The 16,361-nt window shown below is 47.1% G+C and overlaps 2 protein-coding genes across 12 annotated transcripts in view; one reads left to right on the top strand and one right to left on the bottom strand.

The window, feature by feature from the left end:
* The window catches only part of MYO9A (myosin IXA), a 429,988-nt gene extending 420,372 nt beyond the window's left edge, over positions 1–9,616 (bottom strand). For 9 of the 10 annotated variants that reach the window (XM_070431061.1, XM_070431045.1, XM_070431080.1 and 6 more), the window contains exon 1: positions 9,151–9,485. The gene's annotated coding sequence lies outside the window, so the exon portion shown is untranslated. Of the gene's footprint in view, positions 1–9,150; positions 9,486–9,588 lie in introns of those variants that run through there. The other variant, XM_070431053.1, reaches the window with a different exon arrangement.
* A 118-nt stretch (positions 9,617–9,734) lies between these two features.
* The window catches only part of SENP8 (SUMO peptidase family member, NEDD8 specific), a 30,046-nt gene continuing 23,419 nt past the window's right edge, over positions 9,735–16,361 (top strand). For both annotated transcript variants that reach the window (XM_070431015.1, XM_070431025.1), the window contains exon 1: positions 9,735–9,889. The gene's annotated coding sequence lies outside the window, so the exon portion shown is untranslated. The remainder of the gene's footprint in view (positions 9,890–16,361) is intronic.

Genomic DNA, 16,361 nt, shown 5'->3' with positions numbered 1-16,361 from the left:
GCGGCACCACCCCATCACGCACAGAGCAGGGCCAATCAGGGGGTTGGGGCGCTGCCCCCTGTCACGCACAGAGCAGGGACCATCAGGGGGTTGGGCGCTGCCCCCTGTCATGCACAGAGCAGGGCCCATCAGGGTGTTGGGGAGCTCCCCCCTGTCACGCACAGAGTAGGGCCGATAGGGGAGTTAGGGCACCGCCCCCTGTCACACACAGAGCAGGGCAGATCAGGGGGTTGGGGCGCCGCCTTCTATCACCCACAGAGCAGGGCCGATCATGGGGTTGGGGCGCAGCCACTGACACACTCAGGGCAGGGCCGATGGGGAGGTTATGGCTCTACCCTGTCACACACAGAGCAGGGCCTGTCAGGGGAGGGAGGGGGGCGCCGCACCCTGTCACACACAGAGCCGCAGGGCAATCAGGGGATTGGGGAGCTCCCCCCTATCAGGCACAGAGCAGGGCTGATCAGGGGGTTGGGGCGCCTTCCCCTGTCACGAACAGAGCAGGGCGGATAGGGAGGTTGTGGCCCCGCCCCCTGTCACACACAGAGCCGCAGGGCGATCAGGGGGTTTGGGCGCTGCCCCGTCACGCTGATCCAGTGCCAGGAGGCCTCGCGGCTCCGCTGATCCCGGTGCTGGGAGGCATATTACCCTTTTACTATATAGGATAGAGGCCTGGGGGCCGGCTGGTTTGCCCTGAAGGGTGTCCTGGATCAGGGTGGGGGTCCCCACTGGGGTGCCTGGCCAGCCTGGATGAGTGGATGATGGCTGTTTGCAGCTGGTCACACACCCTTCAGGGTGGGGGTCCCCACTGGGGTGCCTGGCCAGTCTGGGTGAGGGGCTGAGGGCTGCTTTCAGGCTGGCGGTTGTTGACTGAAGCTCCCAACCACTCTTTTTTTTTCTCTTTTTTTAATTTTATTCTGGGCCAGCTTTAGCTCTGGCTCTAGCTCTGAGGCTTCCGCTGCTGAAAACAGGTATCTGGTTTGTTTGCGTTCTATAATCGAAACAATGTATAACTCCAGCTCTGAGATCCCGGCCGGCTGAAAGCTGGTTTCTGGGGTTTTGTTTAGCTTCTATATTTGTTACAATGTTTCAAACTGCCAGCTCAGAGGCCGGCAAGTCAGGCGGGGAACGTTGGAGTCCTCCTTCACTGAAGCAAGCAAGCCTCATGTTCGCTTCCAGCTGCCTGGCTGCCAGCAACCATCTTGGCTGACAGTTAATTTGCATAAGGATATGCTGATTAGCCAATGGGAAGGGTAGCGGTCATACGCTAATTACCATGTTTCTCTTTTATTAGTGTAGACTAGGGGCCCAGTGCACGAAATTCGTGCACTGGGTGGGGGGCGGGGGAGTGTCCCTCAGCCCAGCCTGCCCCCTCTCACATACTGGGAGCCCTCAGGTGTTGACCCCCATCACCCTCCAATCGCAGGATCGGCCCCTTGCCCAGGCCTGACGCCTCTGCCAGAGGTGTCAGGCCTGGGCAGAGGACCCTCATTTCCCCCCGATCACTGGTTCTGCCCCCCGCCCAGGCCTGATGCCTCTGGCCCAGGATTCAGGCCTGGGCAGGGGACCCCCGTCTCCCCCCGATCACCAGCTCCGCCCTCGCCCAGGCCTGATGCCTCAGCCAGAGGCGTCAACCCCCATCACCCTCCGATCACCTGATCAGCCCCTTGCCCAGGCCTGACGCCTCCACCAGAGGTGTCAGGCTCGGACAGGGGACCCTCATCTCCCCCCGATCACTGGCTCTGACCCCCGCCCAGGCCTGATGCCTCTGGCCCAGGAATCATGCCTGGGCAGGGGACCCCCATCTCCCTTTGATCGCTTGCTCCACCCCCTGCCCAAGCCTGACGCCTCTGACCCAGGCTTCAGGCCTGGGCAAGGGGACCCTCATATCCCCCCAATCACCGGCTCCTCCCCCGACTCAGGCCTGATGCCTCTGGCCGAGGCATTAGGCCTGGGCAGGGGACCCCCAGCTCCCCGCGGTTGCAGGTTCCGCCCCTGCCTGGCCTGGCAGCGGCAGCGGCAGGGGCCCCTCGATCGCGCGGGCTCCGCCCCTGCCCAGGCCGGACGCCTCTGGCCGAGGCATCCGGCCTGGGCAGTGGGGACCCGCAGCTGCAGCGGCCCCGCGATTGCGCGGGCTCCGCTTTAGGCCCAGGCAAGGGACCCCTAGCTCCCGGGACTGCCAGCTTCGCCCGTGCCCAGCTCCCATCACTGGCTCCACCCCTACTTCCCGCTATCACTGGCCAGGGCGGCAAAGGCGCCCGATTCTCCGATCTTGGCTGGGGGGCAGGGCAAAGGCGGCCCCCAGGGCCGCCTTTGCCCTGCCCCCTGGCTCTTAGCTCCCCCCTGGGTTTCCGATCACTGTCAGTGGCAGGGGGCTTCTTCCTGCTTTCCCTTTCGCCTCCCTGCATTGTGCCTACATATGCAAATTAACCGCCATCTTTGTTGGTGGTTAACCACCATCTTAGTTGGCAGTTAATTTGCATATCGCCCTGATTAGCCAATGAAAAGGGTAGCGGTCGTATGCTAATTACCATGTTTCTCTTTTATTAGATTAGACTAGTGCCCCGGTGCACGGATTTGTGCACATTGAAAGGATATTAATTAGAAGGTGGCCAGCGTGGTGGGACTGGGCGAGTCGCCTGGACATGCCCTGGAGCCAACCTCCCTTGGTCCTTCCCCGGTCGGTGGCCCTGGCACTGCAGCTCGATGGGCATCTGTGGAGTGAGCGGGGTCCCTCCGGCAGGTGGGGTCTCTTGGCCTAGCCTGTGGGGATCGGGCCAAAACCTGCTCTCTGAAATCCCCCAAGGGGTCCCAGATTGCAAGAGGGCAGTTCTCGGGTGACATACCCCGGAATTGGGCTCCCTCCTCTCTGGTTCTGGGGTGCGTCACCCGAGAACCGCCACTACCAAGTCACCGCAGCTTGGCAGCTCCTGCGTTGAGCATCTGCCCCCGGGTGGTCATTGTGCATCATAGCTACCGGTCCGACGGTCGCTTAGCCTTTTATATATATAGATACTAAAGGCCTGGTGCACAAAATTCGTGCACTTGGGGGGGGCTGTCCCTCAGCCTGGCCTGCACCCTCTCGCAGTCTGGGAGCCCTCGGGGGCTTTAAGTCAGCAGTCAGACATCCTTATCACTGCCACGGAGGTAGGAGAGGCTCCTGCCACTGCCACTCCACATGCCAGCCATGAGCCCGTCTTCTGGCTGAGCAGCGCTCTCCCTGTGGGAGCACACTAACCACCAGAGGGCAGCTCCAACATTGAGCATCTGCCCCCTGGTAGTCAGTGCACGTCATAGCAACTGGTCGTTCCGCCGTCAGGCTGAAACTGGCTCTCCAACATCCCCCATGGGATTCCAGATTGCGAGAGGGTGCAGACCAGGCCAAGGGATCCCACCAGTACACAATTGGGGCCAGGGAGGGATGTGGGAGGTTGGCCAGCTGGGGAGGGACCACAGGAGGGCTCCAGGACATGTCCAGCCCATCTCACTCAGTCCTGATCAGCCAGACCCCAGCAGCAAGCTAACCTATGGGTCGGAGAGTCTGACCCCTGGTGGTCAGTGCACATCATAGCAACTGGTTGACCCGTCGACTGTCTGCCCCCTGGTGGTCAGTGCATGTCATAGCTAGCAGTTGAGCAGCCTTAACATATCATTAGCATATTACACTTTGATTGGTGGAACAGCCGACTGGACAACTGGACACTTAGCATATTAGGCTTTTATTATATAGGATAGATAATAACAAAATTTCTTAAAGACTTAACCCCTAGAGTGCCGGGGAGTGCGATCACGCTCCTCCTGTCTTTTGCCAAAAGTGCCGGGAGCGCTATTGCGCTCCTCCTGCAGTGTCACTATTAGATGCTAGTAGTTCACTCTTTATTGACAGATGGTACCTAAGGAAAATCAGCAAAAATGCCTTGGCAATTTTAGCATAGTTCCTAGGATACTGGTTGGCACTCAGAGGGTTAATCACATAATTTACTAGCTTAGACCTTCAACTTTACTTGCACTGTAAATGCTGGGTTTCTGTCCTACAATCTTTTTTTCTCATCCAAGTCCTGTGTCTCCAAAATCTATTACTATGAACTCAGAACTTAATAATTACCTTAAGCCACAAATCCAGTTGCCTACTGGCCATCTATATCTGACAGAAGTATAATCCACTCAAACTCAACATGTTACAATTGAATTCCTCTTTCTTGACAAAAATAAAAATTAAACTCCTTCCTCATATGGATCCCCACACATCAGTGAAAGCCACAAGCTAGAACCTAGATTGTATCTTCTATGATCCCTCTCCCTAATCCCAAATCCATTGAAATCACCTAGTCCTGTCTACTCCCAATACCCAAGTCCAGACCCACTACCATCATTTGCCTGAATTGCCTTCCTGATATTCCTGCCTTTAGCCTTTGTCTACTCTTCAATCTACCCTCCTCATTGAAGCCAGAGTGACCTTTTAAAAATGCAAATCTCACCCCGTTGACTTGGCTCAGTGACTGAACATCGACCCAAGAACCAAGAGGTCACTGGTTTAATTCCTGGTCAGAGCATATGCCTGGATTTCGGGCTTGATCCCCAGTAGACAGGGTGCAGGAGGCAGCCGATCAATGATGTTTCTTTCTCATCGATGTTTCTGTCTCTCTATCCCTCTCCCTTCCTCTCTCTCTAAAAAATAAATAAATAAATAAATAAATAAATAAATAAAAACATTAAAAATTGCAAGTCTGATCATTTCAGACCCCTACTTTAAATCCTCCAGTAACTTATTTGACAAATACTATAGTCACCATTAAAGCTAGTCACTCCAGCCCAGCTGATGTGGTTCAGTGGTTGAGTGTTAACCTATGAACCAGGAGATCACAGTTCAATTCCAGGTCAGGGCACATGCCCGGGTTGCTGGCTAGATCCCAGTAGGGGGCATGTGGGAGGCAGCCCATCAATGATTCTCTCTCATCACTGATGTTTCTATCTCTCTCTCTCCCTCTCCCTTCCTCTCTGAAATCAATAAAAACATATCTAAAAAAGAAAAAAAAAAGCTAGTCACTCCATGGAAGTTCAGCAGATCAATCAAATTTACTTGTTATATCTTTTTTTGGCAGGTTCAGCACAAAAGAATCATCAGGAAATTTTTTCCAATCCTAATATATACTTAAAACATACATATAACAACTGATACATTTTTTTAAAAAGCATGAAGCACTGTTTGTAAAATCAAAGACTGAAAATATCTCGACCACCAAAATGGAACTACCATTCAGCTAGCAAGCGAAGCACTAACACATGTACTGTTGTTGAATGGTCTCTAGGGTCTATTATAAAATGGGGATAAAAAGTTATATAGTATGCAGTATGCTTTAGTGTTTTAATAATATAAATGTATATGCTTCTATATGCTAGAAATATCACAGATATGGAATTAGTGGTTGCCTCTAAAGAGTGAAAACAGGTGGTTAGAGGATAAAGAGAAACTTTTTCCTATTCTTTTAACCCCTTTGATTTTTATATTCCATCTAATTATTATCTATAGTTTTAAACATGATTATCCCCCTCTTCAGTTCCACACAAAATAAAAATGTTAAATATACTGACTGCAAAAACCTCTCTACACGTCATCCCTACAACATTAAAATTATGCACTGATCATTTGGTGTAACATTACATTTCCTTCTTTACAGCTCAGGAGTGCAACTTCAACAACATTTTATTCAATACTAGGACCCGGTGCACAAATTCGTGCACACTGAAAGGAAATTAATTACAATATTTTAATATCACTATTCACCCTTTTTTCTGTAATAGAAGTGTCAACCAAATTCACAATCGACAATGACAGATTGAAACACACGCGTGCGACTGGTGCCAGCTAGAGCTTTATATATATCACGCATGTGTGAGTCAACATAGTCTTTTATATATATACTAGAGGCCCAGTGCACAAAAATTTGTGCACTCGGGGGCAGGGGGTCCCTCAGCCCAGCCTGTGCCCTTTCGCAGTCTGGAACCCCTCGAGGGTGACCACTTGCTGGCTTAGGCCTGCTCCCCAGGGGATTGGGCCTAAGATGGCAATCGGACATCCCTCTGGCAGCCCGGCAGCCCTTGGGAGATGTCCACTTGCCAGCGGAGAGCAGATCTAAGCTGCAGTCGGACATCCTTAGCGCTGCTGAGGAGGCAGGAGAGGCTCCCACCACCACCGCTGTACTGGCAGCCATCAGCCTGGCTTGTGGCTGAGCAGAGCTCCCCGCTGTGAGAGCGCCCTGACCACCAGAGAGCAGCTCCTGCATTGATCGTCTTCCCCCTGGTGGTCAGTGTGTGTCATAGTGACCAGTCATTCCCAGTCTTTCTGCTGTTAGGGTCAGTTTGCATATGACCCTTTTACTATATAGGATAGAGGCCTGGTGCACAGGTGGGGGCCGGCTGATTTGCCCTGAATGGTGTCCTGGATCAGGGTGGGGGTCCCGCTTGGGTGCCTGGCCAGCCTGGATGAGGGGCTGATGGCTGTTTGCAGCTGGTCACATCCCCTTCAGGGTGGGGGTCCCCACTGGGGTGCCTGGCCAGCCTGGGTGAGGGGCTGAGGGTCGTTTTCAGGCTGGCAGGTGACTGAAGCTCCCAGCCTCTTTTTTTTTTTTATTCTAGGATTTATTTACCTTCTATAGCTGTCACTAGAGCTGAGAGCCGACTCCAGCTCTGAGACCCTGGCTGGCTGAAAGCAGGTATCTGGGTTTGTTTAGCTTCTATAATTGAAACTCTGTTACCATCACTGGCGCTCTAAGCTCTGAGCCCGCTGCCGGCTGAAAGCAGGTACCTGGGGTTTGTTTAGCTTCTATAATTGCAACATTGTTGCATCCGGAGCTCAGAGCTGGGCCGAGGCAGGAGGGGAACCTTGGCTTCCTCCATCACTGGAGCAAGCCAGCCTCATGTTCGCTTCAGCTGCGTGGCTGCCGGCCGCCATCTTTGTTGGCAGTTAATTTGCATATCCTGCTGATTAGCCAATGGGAAGCGTAGCGGAGGTATGGTTAATTACCATGTTTGTCTATTATTAGATAGGATATAGAATAAACTTGCTTAATTAGACATTATTTCTGATGCAGCTAAACTTTTTCCAGCCCAGTGAAGCACCCCACTTCTCTTTCAGGTAATTATCAGCAACACAGCAATAAATATCAACATGAAGCAGATTATTATTGTAGATCATGCAGGGAGAACAAAGGGTAAAATATTTTACTGCAGCAGTGTTTGACTATATTCTGCGCAGTGAGAAAACCTGAAGTCATTTTCAAGGTCCATGATTTACTTCTTTTCAGTCTGGTCAAGTTTCCAAGCTTTCTAAATCTCCATTTTCTAGCTAATGAAAAGGAAATAGGATTCCACCGAGTTTCCCATCTACCTACTCCAGGACTTCTGTGAGGATCAATGAGATGAGGCATAGGAAAACATTTCACAGACATTTGGTTAAAGTGTAAAATGTTTGCACTTGGCTATAAAGCAAGTCGTGTTCCTGGGCTGAAGAAACTCCAAGGAGGCTAGTCACTAGGGAGAGGAAGCCAGGCGTTGCTACGTGACGTCATTACCCGGATGGACACTTAGCATATCAGCCTTTTATATATAGAGATTTTACTACTGCTGAGAAGCTGTTGGTAATGACACCAGTGAACACTGCATGATAACTGTATTTGCTCCTTGGTAAAGCAAGACAGCAAGCAACCCTAGGTAGGAGAAATATATTAAATTGACATTAAATCTTTAGGGATTAAAGAAAGCTATACCAATAAATATTACTTCTCCTGCAAATTCAAAAACAGCAAATAAAAAAAAAGTTTCCTTCAAACCAGTACAAAAGATCTGTAAAATCTGCAAGATGAAGCAAATGATACTACATAGAGACACAGTTACATCCAATTAGTGCAGTGGTTCTCAACCTTCCTAATGCCACGACCCTTTAGTACAGTTCCTCATGTTGTGGTGACCCCCCAACCATAAAATTATTTTCGTTGCTACTTCATAACTGTAATTTTGCTACTGTTATGAACTGTAATGTAAATATCTGATATGCAGGATGTATTTTCATTGTTACAAATTGAACATAATTAAAGCATAGTGATTAATCACAAAAACAATATGTAATTATATATGTGTTTTCCCATGGTCTTAGGCGACCCCCGTGAAAGGGTCGTTCGACCCCCAAAGGGGTCGCGACCCACAGGTTGAGAACCGCTGAATTAGTGGAATATGACTTAATCCTTAATGGAGCTTCCTAAAATCAGTTCTGGACTATCTCACATGTTCTACAGAAGACACAAGATATGAAGCAGGCTGTGTGACCTTATAACAGCACACACACCCTGCCTTGAGCTTCCATACTCTTCCCCCTCCCTCCCTTTCACAGCACCAGACTAAACCCTTCAAACATGGGTGTCAGTTGGTTGGTTCCCTTATGACCAAGTGGGGAGAATACACGCGAAGCAAACATCCCTTCAGCATTTCATGGCTAAGCCCTTTCAACCAAAGAAAGGATCACCACCAGGAAAAAAAGGTAAGGTCTGTGTAGGGAGAGGTCTGTGAGAGAGGAGTGGGGAAAGAAGGGGGTGTCTAAAGAGTGGCTGACACCAGATCTCCCGGAGGGAAGAGCATCACGAAATAGACTATGTGAAAGCTCAGTTGGGTAGGGAAAGAGCTGGTTGGCTTGGCGGTGAGCGACCTGGGAGGGGGCGGTCCGCTCGGAAGGGGGGTGGGCAGCAATGAATCTGCCTTGGAACTGGGGGCTGCAATGGGTAAGGGGGCGGCCGTGACTGGGTCTCAGAGAAACTGTGATCCGGTAAGCTCACGGGAGGATGTCACGGAGTCTGGAGGCTCCTTTAAGAATCCTAAGAGTCCGAGGAGGGTTCTAATGGGGCGTGCTGCGAGTACGGGGGTTCGCGGCCGAACCGCCCGGGCGGCTGGAGGGCCGGAATGGTGTCGGGTCAGAGAGACGATGGGTGGGGTCTACTGGGGACCCGGGGCAGGGATCGTGAGTCGGGGAGGCTCCGGAGCAGACCCGCTCCTGGGGCGTCTCCGCTGGGGCGGGGCCGGGCGGCCCCGCAGGAGCCCAAGAGCGAGACTGAGACGTGGGCCGGGCCGGCGGCGGGGCCGCTGGGTGGCTAAGGCGGGTCTTACCTCGGGCTTCGCTGCGGTGGCCACTACAGCCCCTCCTCTATGGCGGAAGCTGCCTCCCACCCTCGGCCCCAGGGTGAGGCCGGAGGAGACAGCAGAGACGGAGGCCAACGAGGGTTCCGGGAGGGTGGGCCCAGTTGCTTCAGGGTCCGGGCGAGCGGCCGCCGCGCATCCCCCTCCCTGTCAGAGAGACTCCGCCCGGCCTGGGCAGGCACAGCCCCCGCCGCACCCCGCCCAGAGAGCACGCGTCGGGCCGCCGCCTCAGCCGGTGCCGCGGTTGCCTCTGCCGCCGACTCTCAAGGTCCTGGCTGGACTCTGCGCAGCCACCATCAACCGCCGCCCGGTCCTCGGTCGGCTCCAGCCCGCGCGCCCCCGACCCCGCGCACGCGGCCCCGCCCCGCGCGACTCCCCAGCTGCAGACCAGCAGGCGCGCGCACTTACCTCCCACGCCCCCTACCGCCTACCCGAGTCGCCCGCTCGCACGTGACGCCACCAGAGAGTCCCGTGTGCGCTTGCGCGGGCACACCCATTCCGTCGACTCCAGGCAGCCCCGCCCAAACGTTTTTTTTTCCGCTGCGAACGGCGGAGCTGGGAACGCTGCCTTCGACTCTCCCTCTACTGGAGTGTAATGTCGCAAGGTTGGGGTAGAAAGCTCTGGGTTTGCGACCGTAGCTCTCGCTTTCCGGCCAACACAGAGACAGACGTGCCTGAAGGCTGGTTGAGGTGGTGAGGCCCGAGGCAGGTAAGAAGCCGCCTCCCCGCTTCGGTTTGTCCGGGATTGTGTCCGGGCCTGGGGCCGCTGTGCTGCCCACGCAGAGCTAGCGTATCCGTGCCCCCTCCCCAGTTCTGGCTCTTGATTCTCAGCGGCCCTCTGAGCCCCCGCCCCTTTCCACACACACGCCCCTCTCCCCGCCCCCGACCTCCTTTTTTTTTTTTTTTTTTTTTAGTCCTTTCCATTCATTCTTCCGACTTTTTACAGTGATGTCCATACCTTGGACTCAAGAAAGTCAGAAACGAATGAAATAGCCTCAGCTTTCTGAAGTGTTGTGTTACGTGGGAGACGATGAGAGAGTCCGCAGTGGTAGTAAAGTAAATTATAACAGAAAAAAAGCACAGGATACTCTCTGAGCATAGAAGAGGACCCCCCTCGGCCCCCCTCCCCCCCCCCCCCCCCCCCCGCGATTGCGGAGGACGAGGAAACCCTTTCAAGGCGACCTTCGGCTCACTCTTCACTTGTGTTAGAAGGCTAGTGAGCAATTGCTGGTCAAAGAAATAGGAGAAGCAGAAAGAGTGCCAGGTACAAAAGGATACGACAGTATTTGGTCCGGAAGAGTAGAAAGTTCGAGGAATAGGATATAGCTAGTGGAAACCATACTGGTGTAGCCTACACTTTAAGGAAGCGTCGTTGTAAAGGGTAAGAAGGATGAGGACCGATAATGTGGGCCGCAAGTATATTTTCTTTAAAGATGAGAGACTCTTAGTGTACCATGGAACCAAGAAGTGGATAGTGCATGGGTGAGGGTGTCAAATTTATAGGATCAAGAGCTCTAATAGAGCTCAACCTTGTACCACATCAGCATCATCTGGGAAGCGCTAAAAAAAATAAAATCAGCCCTAGCCGGTTTGGCTCAGTGGATAGAGCATTGGCCTGCGAACTGAAGGGTCCCAGGTTCGAAGGGTCCCAGGTTCGATTCCGGTCAAGGGCACAAGTTGTGGGCTCCATCCCCAGTGGGGGACTTGCAGGAGGCCGCCAGCCCATGATTCTCTCTCATCATGGATGTTTCTGTCTCTCTCTCCCTCTTCCTTCCTCTCTGAAATCAATAAAAATATTTTTAAATGCAATTTTATTCACCAATCCAATTCCATGGAAACTTTAAATTCTAACCACATCCTGGCCCATGGAGCCTAGATTTATAAAAAAAAAACTCACTCTATTGTTTTTAAGCAATAGCATGATATATGAAATCTGTGTTTCAGAGAGGTACTAGAGCGGTGTTCACTTCCCAACCTCTCTGTTGGAGCTCAAGTGGGGAACTGGCTATTGTCTTCTCCTCCAGTACCTTAGGTGCAGCAATCCACTGTTGCCTAATACTTTAGGCCTCCTGGAGGAGAGGCCTAGTTTGTAGCTATCTATGTAGGAGCAGTACTAGGAAATAGATTGGGAAAGATAGGTTGGGGCTATTTTGTGGAAATCATTGAATGCCAGGCTGTAATCTGTACTTGCTTTGGCAGATGATGGAGAGATGTAAAAATTTTTGGAGTAGGATAATGTAATTAGAGTTCTTTTTGAAAAATTATTCTAGCAGTAATATATAGGTTAGATCATCAAAAGATAAGATAGGAATGAAGATACTATATAAAATAAGTAAGTAAATAAATAAATAAATGATTTTTTAAACTAAATGTTATCAAGGGACGTTCTAAAGAGTCTGCTAAATTACTTTATTTCCCCAATGTGCTGGCTACTCTAAAAAACACAGATTGGCCCTAGCCAGTGTGGCTTGGTTAGTTAGAGCATTGTCTGTGCTCCAGAAGATGGTAGATTCGATTCCCAGTGTGGGGGTGAGGGGGTTGTAAAGGAGGCAACTGAATCTTACACCTCTCTCTCTCCTTCTCTCCCTCCTCCTCCTCCTCTTTCCTCCCTCCCTCTCCCACTCTTTCCCACTACCTCTCTCTGAAAAAAGAAAAAATCAATGAAGAAACATACATTGGGTCTGGCTGATGTGACTCAGTAGTTGAGCATTGACCTATGAACCATGAGGTCAAGGTTTGATTCCCTGTCAGGGCACATGCCCTGGTTTCAGGCTTGATCCCCAGTCAGGGCATGCAGGAGAAAGCCAATAGATGATTCTCTCTCATCATTGATGTTTCTCTCTCTCACTCTCTCTCTCTCTCTCTCTCTCTCTCTCTCCCTTCCTCTCTGAAATCGATAATTTTTTTTTTTTTTTAAGAAACATGGATTGGGATAAATAGCATACCTCTCAACAGGGATGTGTACACCAATGTAGAGGTCAGTTAGCATTTTACATGATCAAGAGGCTATTCCATTCTTTTGTATTATAAAATGATAATGTTAGCACTTCTGATAAGCAATAGCTTTACTTCATAAATCAGTTCCCAGATGTTGCTAAGGTTTCCTTGATTAACTGTCATCTACACCTGTAGGTCCTACATTTCTGACTTTTTAACGTCAAGACTCCTTTCCTTGCCAATCCCTTAAACCTCTTTGATGAATACAATGTATTAGGAAACAAAAAGGCATTCCTCAAAGCCCAGATAACCCATCCCTTTGGAAACTGATTGATACCAGACCATATAAAACTAACTGCCCAAATCCAAGATAGTCCCCAAATTGTGCCCTTTTTAAAACATATTATTCAACAAATTGAATTTGGGGTCCAAGTATTACTAAACCAAATAAGTAAACTTACTTAACTTTATGAACCAGATTCTCTGAGACTACCTTCTTCAGCGTGACTGGCCTATACTGACTTTCTGTCCACCTATTAGAGATCATGTGAGTGGTGATATGGTTTAATATAGATTTCAGTCTATATTAAGACTTATGCAGAGGTTGAGATTCATCTGTCTGTTCCCTTTTTGGGGGGAAATGGAGGAATGAGTCTATCTTAAAGCAGAGGGAATACTTGAAATTTATGAGGGTTATAAGAATTTTTATTACTTACAGAAAATCTAAAAGTTCCTTTCTCTGATTTCCAATTAAATGGCTACCTCTTCTCACATTCATCTGTTTTGAAAGCACTAGAACACAGTCCTGATACTAAAAATTGTCCTGATTATAGTTATTATTTTTGAACATCTATACATTTAAAAACCTTAGGCCTGGCTTCCCTGGTGGCCAATGAATAAGTTTTCTCTGAGAGTAATGTGATAGGTTAAATTCCTTTAAAACAATAACTTGGGGATTTCTGTCCTTATCTGGCTCTAATTTTCTCAGTACTGTTTATTGCAGCAACTTGACACTTTAGCAACTAAAGTAAATAGTTGCTGAAAATGTTTAGCCCTACTTAATAATGTATAATATAATTCAAACTTAGATAATTCACAAGTGTTCTTGTTAATTAACATTGAAAGACAAATTGCAAGACAAAATTTTATATGTCATAATTGGTGTCATCAGACCCTGTTCTATCAGCACACTATAGTAAAACATAAATTCATCATTTATTTAATTCACTTATTAAATATTTATTAAGCCCCCACTATGTTCCAAGCACATTTTTGAAACCCTTTCATTAGAAGTTTATAATAATTTACCTCTTAAATAAATGTCTGTGAAAAAAATAACATACCAAGCTTTGAAATCTACAGGACAAAAAAATTAAAAGATACCCTACCGGGTTTGGCTCAGTGGATAGAACATCAGCCCATGGACTGAAAGGCCCAGGGTTTGATTTCAGTGAAGGTCACGTACCTCAGTTGCAGTCTCCATCCCCCGCCCTAGTAGGGGCAGTGAGGGCGGCAGGCAACCAATCGATGATGTTTCTCTCTCTGTGTCTCTCCTCTCCCTTCCACTTTCTGTAAAAATCAATGGAAAAATGTTCCTTTTTGTGTGAGGATTAACACACACACAAAAAATTAAAAGATGATGGCTTTTTCATATTTTTTTCAAATTGTGTTTGTATTTAGCTAATATATGGTGAATACAATGATTACTTATGAAATCTGGCAGATTATAACTTCAGCTCAGTCACAGCTTATCAGTTTTTGTTACTGTATATGCCAAAACACAATTCTGCCCACTTTTTTATTAAATATAATCTTACACAAACCTTTCATTAAATCTAATGGCCTCCACATACACTGTCTTTATAACCCTAGTTATTTCAATTTAGCAATTGTATAAAACCATTTCTCAGAAAACTTTAAGCAAAACAAACTCAGTTTAAGAAAAGGCTGGTGTTTACAAGTTTATAGTGAGCAAAAAAAAAAAATTGTGATACAAGTATAAATGGAACCCTTGGGATAGTAATGGTAGACTGAGAATAAAACTGTTTTTATGGTTAATGACACCTTAGCCATTGATAGCTATGCCTAGTAACAAAGCAATAAATGAATAGCCTTGGTGCTAGAAGAAATCCTCAAAATTTACCTAGTCTGCCTCCCTGGCCCAAGACAGGACCAAATGGTATCTATGGCAGTAGAGTTACCAGGCATCATCATCATACCAAGTGGTTTTTCTACTTTGAAAGCTGAATTCCTCTACTTGTAAAATATTGATGATAAAGGAATACTGTTCAAATTTATAAATAACTTACAAAATAGAGAAATCTTCTATGTTTAGGACAATTTTGTGTTTTTAGGAGTTTTTTCAAAATGTATTTTTGTTCAAGAAAAAAATCATTTATTAATACTTGTTCAGTTTGTCAAGCACTGAAGATAACAGAGATGAGTAAAATCTAATCTCTGCCTCGAAGAGGGATATATATATAAATCTTGGTAATTTTTACATCGCTCTTCATACAAATCCCTGAGTGGTTTAGGCTACATTAAAAGGAAATGTTAAATTGGGGGAAATTGAAACAAACAAATAAAAATGGCTTGACATTCCTTCCTGAGAATTTTTGTACTTACCCTGCCATGAAAAGCACATTTGGTCTTGCATGTGATTCTTTTTGTGAAATTGCAAATTAAATCATACTTAGAAGTTGAACATAATCTAATTTTAGTAAACATCAGGTTATTTTTACATCTTTATATTTGAAGATTTATAGAAGAGAGATTACAGTTACTCTGTTTTTTCTAGAAGACAGAAGTGAGACCAGTGAGTTGAAGAAACAGATATATTTTAGGTCAGTGTAAGAGTAGGAGGTAAAGTATATGATTGTCTAACCCAGTGATGGCGAACCTTTTGAGCTCGGCGTGTCAACATTTTGAAAAACCCTAACTTAACTCTGGTGCCGTGTTACATATAGAAATTTTTTGATATTTGCAACCATAGTAAAACAAAGACTTATATTTTTGATGTTTATTTTATATATTTAAATGCCATTTAACAAAGAAAAATCAACCAAAAAAATGAGTTCGCGTGTCACCTCTGACAGGTGTGTCATAGGTTCACCATCACTGGTCTAACCACTATCTTGTGCACCTGAAACTAATACAAAATAACATTGAATGTGAACTATAATGGAAAGAAAAAGATGGAAAATTGTATGTTACATGTTTTTCATCATCATAATAAAAATAAATAAATAAATAAATAAATAAATAAACAAACACTCAGTTTGACCACACACACAAAAAAAATAGTGGGAAGTAAAGCCCTGACCAGGTTGCTCAGTTTGTTGGAGTGTCGTCCCGTACACCAAAAAGGTTGTGAGTTTGATTCCCAGTCAGGGTACATACCTAGGTTTCTGGTTCAGTCCACAGTGTGGGTACGTACTGATCAGTATCTCTCTCTCTCTCTCTCTTTCTTTCTCTCTCTCTCTCTCTCTCTCTGTCTTTTTTTCTCTCTCTCCCCCCCCCCCTCCTCTCTCTCCAAAATCAATAAATTTATCCTTGGGTGCGATTAAAAAAAAGAGAGAGAGAAGGTGGATGTATCTAATTTTCCCAACACCATTTTTTGAATAGTCTGTCTTTACCCCATTGTATATTCTTGCCTCCTTTGTCAAATATTAATTGACCATGTAGGTGTAGGTTTATTTCTGGACTTATTGATCTATATGTCTGTTTTTATGCCAGTACCATGCTGTTTTGATTATTATAGCCTTGTAATATAGTTTGATATCAAATAGCGTGATACTTCCAACTTTGTTAAGATTGCTGAGGCTATTTGGGGTCACTTGTAGTTCCATATAAATTTTTGGATTATTTATTCTAGTTCAGCAAAATATGCCATTGGTATTTTGATAGGAATTGCATTGAATCTATAGATTATTTTGCATAGTTTGGATATTTTAATGATATCAATTCTTCCTATCCATGAACATGATATATGCTTCCATTTATTTGTATCTTCTTCGATTTCTTTCTTCAGTATCTTATAATTTTCTGAGTACAAGAATGAAATTCTGCCATCAGTCACAGCATGGATGGACCTAGAAGATATTCTGCTAAGTGAAATAAGTCAGTCAGAGACAAATACCATATTTCACTTATACTAGAGGTCCAGTGTACAAAAATTCGGGGACATCCCTCCCCTCTAAGTCAGACATTTCTCTGGCAGCCTGGGAGCCCTTGGGGAATGTCCA

This window comes from Myotis yumanensis, unplaced genomic scaffold (genome assembly GCF_028538775.1).
Source record: "Myotis yumanensis isolate MYYU_CA2020_CCGP unplaced genomic scaffold, mMyoYum1.0.hap1 SCAF_1, whole genome shotgun sequence".
Classification (NCBI taxonomy): Eukaryota; Metazoa; Chordata; class Mammalia; order Chiroptera; family Vespertilionidae; genus Myotis; species Myotis yumanensis.
This window is presented reverse-complemented; position numbering and strand designations above follow the sequence as displayed.